The sequence below is a fragment of the Terrapene carolina genome, unplaced genomic scaffold (genome assembly GCF_002925995.2).
Source record: "Terrapene carolina triunguis isolate 2854851 unplaced genomic scaffold, T_m_triunguis-2.0 Scaffold96, whole genome shotgun sequence".
Taxonomy (NCBI): Eukaryota; Metazoa; Chordata; order Testudines; family Emydidae; genus Terrapene; species Terrapene triunguis.
In genome coordinates, this window is record NW_020664447.1 from 56345994 (window position 1) to 56350538 (window position 4545).

Here is a 4545-nt window from a genome sequence, read left to right on the forward strand (position 1 = left end):
GTGTGCATGGGTGTTCCTTTGCTATCCCTGACAAGATGATAATTATAGACACCTCCTTATTCAGCTTGGGGGCTCATGCAGCGCATGGCTCTTAGATGCCCCAAGAAACTAGAATGCACATAAATCTTCTGGAACAATAAGATAACCGTATTCTACATAAACAAGTAGGAAGGAGTAAGATTCATGTCCCTATGTATAGAAGCAGTCAACTTATGGAATTGGTGTATCAGGAACCACATCACCCTAACAGCAGTGTACTTCCCAGGAGCTCAGAATTTGCTGGCAGACAGCCTCAGCAGGCATTTCATTGTCAATCACAAATGGGAGTTACACTGTTCTGTGGTAAACAGCATCTTCACTCAGTGGGGAACTCCCACTTTGTATCTGTTTGCCTCCCAGGAGAAGCAACATATATTGCTCCAAAGGAGCCCAAGGCTGGTACTCCGGAGACAATGCTCTCCCTACTCCCTTGAACAATCCACTTGGACTATGCCTTTCCTTCTATTCCACTGCTACCTTGGGTTCTTCGGAAAATTCGACAGGACAGAGCACATGTCATCCTCATCATGCCCAAATGTCCCATGCAGTTCTGGTTACCAAATCTCCTAGGAATATCAACCATCCAACCATCAGCATTCAGCTCTTCCTGAATCTCTTGACTCAAGAGAACAGCAAGGTCAGTCACCTCACCCGGATGCTCTTCACCTCACTGCTTGGTATTTGGATGGATGTCAAACCTAAAACATTCCTGCTCTGAAGCTGTACAACCCATTCTCAATAATAGCAGAAAGGACTCCACCCAAAAATGTTATCTAGCCAAGTGGAAGAGTTTCTCTCTCTGGACCCAGCAGAATCACGTGTCTCCAGAAACAGCAAGTATTCCCACTATCTTGAATTACCTCTTTAACCTCAAGATGATGGATCTTTCCCTTAGCTTGCTACAGGTTCACCTGGTGGCAATCAACAAGTCACCCACCAATACTCTGACTCAACTCACCAAGTAATGTCTAGGTTCCTAAAAGGAGGGGTAGGTGAACTTGGTGCCCTAATGGCAGACCCACCATACACAATATTCCATAAAGACACTTTCACTATGACTACACTCAAAATTGACCTGTAAGTGGTTTTGGAATTTCACATAAATCAGATTATCAATTTACCTGTGTTGTTCCCGAAGCTCCATGCTTCCAGCAAGGAGAAGAGGCTTCATTCCCTCAATGTGAGGAGAGCATTGGCATTTTACCTGCAAAGGACAAAACAGATGAGAGAATGCTGTTGTGGAATGAATCTGAAAACAAGCTATTTCCTCCCAAAGAATTTCTAAATTAATCTCTGGATGTATCCTGCTTTATCAGTTGGCACATCTGCCCCCTGACCACCCACGTGGGGTAAGGGCTCACTCTATGAAAGCACAAGCAGCCTCAATAGCATCACTTCCCAAGGCACCCTTGCTTGATATTTGCAAGGCAGCAAGATGGAGTTCCATCCACACATCTACAAGACATTACGTCTTGGTCCAAGCCTTCTCTACTGATGCATCCTTTGGGACAGCAGTTCTACAAGCAGTCATACCACCTACATCCTTGCAAACTCCTCCTCTCTGAAGTGCTGCTCGTCAGTCACCCACTGTTGAATACACATAGGGACCAGTACTGAAAGAAGAAAGAGAATTTACATACCCTCTTATAACTGGAGTTCTTCCAGATGTGTGGTCCCTATCTGTATTCCACTACCTGCCCTCCTTCCTCTCTGCTTTGGATTATGTCTGGATTCACGGTAGAGAAGGACCTGGTGAAGCGGTTGGTCTGCACTGTCTGTTATGCCCTCAGAGCAGAGAATGAGGAGAGCAAGGTGCAAGCATGGACCAATGGATGCTTCTTGCAAGAATTTCCAGACTCAGGCATGAAGCACATGCATACGAACAGTGGAACACAGATAGGGATCAGACATCTTGAAGAACAACCATTACAATCAGGTAAACTTCCCTTTTTCACTCTCTTCACAAATGGGTAGAGTACACGCAGCTCTTATGTGAGCTTCGATCTCAAAGGATGAAAGAGTAACTCAGTTTCCATGACATTCATTTTTTAGCCTTTTTGCTGAGATTGCCAACACAGGAAGCAGTTGTAATGGTGGACAGACACCTGTTCATTAGCAACTGAGTAGGTTAAATAAGAGTAGGTTAGATAAGTGTCTATCAGGGATGGTCTAGATGGTATTTGGTCCTGCCATGCGGGCAGGGGACTGGACTCGATGACCTCTCGAGGTCCCTTCCAGTCCTAGAATCTATAAACTGGATAATTAATTCATGTAGGCAACAAAACAGCTATTAAAGGGCATGGGTGCAGGCAAGCATTTGGCATGATGTTGAATTCTCAATTTCCTAGTAGCAGCCTTTCTACTCTTCATTAGGACTTTCAATACACTGCTAAATTAAAACACATTAACCTCCTGTGTTAGTGGGCATGTTGGTGGAAGGCCAGGCACAATGCTACTGTACAAGGGCTATGGTTATAGTACTGGCAGGGGGGAGCAAACTGGCTGCTGACACCATCTGCTGAGCATAGCCAGGGCTTAAATTCTCAGAGATTATTTCCCGGAGGCTCTCCCCTCTACTGCCTCATTCGGGGTTCCTGATTTCAGCTGTGGGGTGAGAGTCTTGGGGCTTTAGCATGGGGGGGAGAGGGGCACTGGGGCTCAGGGCTTCAGCCCCGTGGGAGGCAGGGGGGGCTCCTGCAGGTTTGAAAATATTTACCAGAGCTCCGCTCCAGACAGCTCCAGCTGAATTTAAGCCCTGAGCATAGCTAATACTTTTTTTGTTAGCACTGACCTAAGTAGGATTTAAACTGGCAACATAGAGGTGAAGTCATTTTTATTTTCCTATATAGTGCTCATCATAGCGTTTCTGTTCAGTTTTATCTGAACAAAAACACTAGGGATTTTTATACTTTTCTTATCTGAAAGTCTAGGGAGCACTTCACAGTTGCTGTAAATATCATAATTTGGGGTTTTCTTTCTTTCACTAATTCAGTTTTACTCTCCTAGGTCACTAGAAGTGGGTTCCGTGGAATAATACATCTTTAAAAAGGCGATAATAGCTCTTTTTAGAATTCACAACCAATCATTATGACCTAAATGGATCTCTGTTGTTGAATGCTCTACAATCCTATCCATTATTGCCAGCAGAAATGCAGTCTTCCACCTAAGGTTATAGATATTGAAGAAAATTGTCAAGTTTCTATCTCCTGCACCATTTCAAGCTGTTGTTCCATTTTTGTTTATTTGTTTACTCTTACAATGTACCCTTCTACAAAGCTTATGTAGGTTTGTATTACAGTTGGGGTCCTTGCCACATGTAATGAAGATAACTGTCTCTAAATATAGATAACACAGCCCTTGTACTCTTCTCCCCTGCCCACACATGAATTCTGTACAGTATGTGTGTGTGTAGGGAGTCAGAGTTCTCCAGCCTCTCTTGCCTTTGTAGTAATGGTGGTTGCAGCAGCTATGCTCTTCCTTAAACCATCCTGTCTCAGTTACAGGGCTAGCTGCACCTCTTTTGCCTGCCTGGTCTCTTTACATGCTCCCCCTCAGGTGTCAGGCTTCGTACCTTTACCAGTGCTGGGTGCAGAATTCCATAATTCTCCCCCCTCCTAGACTGGGCAGTGGGCTACAGTACTCTGTGTATCAACAGTGCTTACCCAGTATCTCCATCTGAGGTTGGCACCTGTGATTCTTCTCTGTGGAAGTCTCTGACGAGTGGTATATATGATCATGCAGCATTCTGAAAACCACAGTATTTATTTTAGCAGTGGGAATAAAGCCTTTAAAGAAAAAGGATTTTAAAACAACAAATAGTCTAACCACCCATGTCTATCTTACCTAAATTCTTACTATTCCCTACTTGTAAGCTAGGCAGGCCTAACTTCTTCAGACACTGCTAGTGGGATTTCGGTGTCTGTCTGGTTCCCCTCTATAACACCGGCTTCTCTCTCTTGAAAGAAGAACTCATTTAATCCTCCCAGAACTCTTTTGTTCTTCTTTATTCACAGGCTTTTCTGTCCTGGTCCAAACCAATGTTGTAGGCTCAGGGCCGGTGCTACCATTAAGGCGAACTAGGCGGTTGCCTAGGGCACCAAGATTTGGGGGCACCAAAAAGCGCTGCCCCCAATTTTTTTTTTTACAGCGTTCCTCCCCGAGCGCGCGGTCACCGCTCCACTTCTCCCGCCTCCCAGGCTTGCAGCGCCAATCAGCTGTTTGGCACCGCAAACCTGGGAGGGGAGGAGAATTAGAGTGGGAGCGGCGTGCTCGGGGAGGAGGCGGAGCAGAGGTGAGCTGGGGTGGGGAGGTGCCGCACGGCTCCCTGGGCCGGGGGTGTGGGGAGCTGCCGCGGGGGTGCCTCAGGGCGGGGGTGGGAGCTGCTGCAGGGATCCCCACCCCAGCTCACCTCTGCTATGCCCCCTCCCCGAGCACCCCGTTGCTGCTCCACTTCTCCCATCTCCCAGGCTTGCGGTGCCAATCAGCTGTTTGGCGCCACAAGCCTGG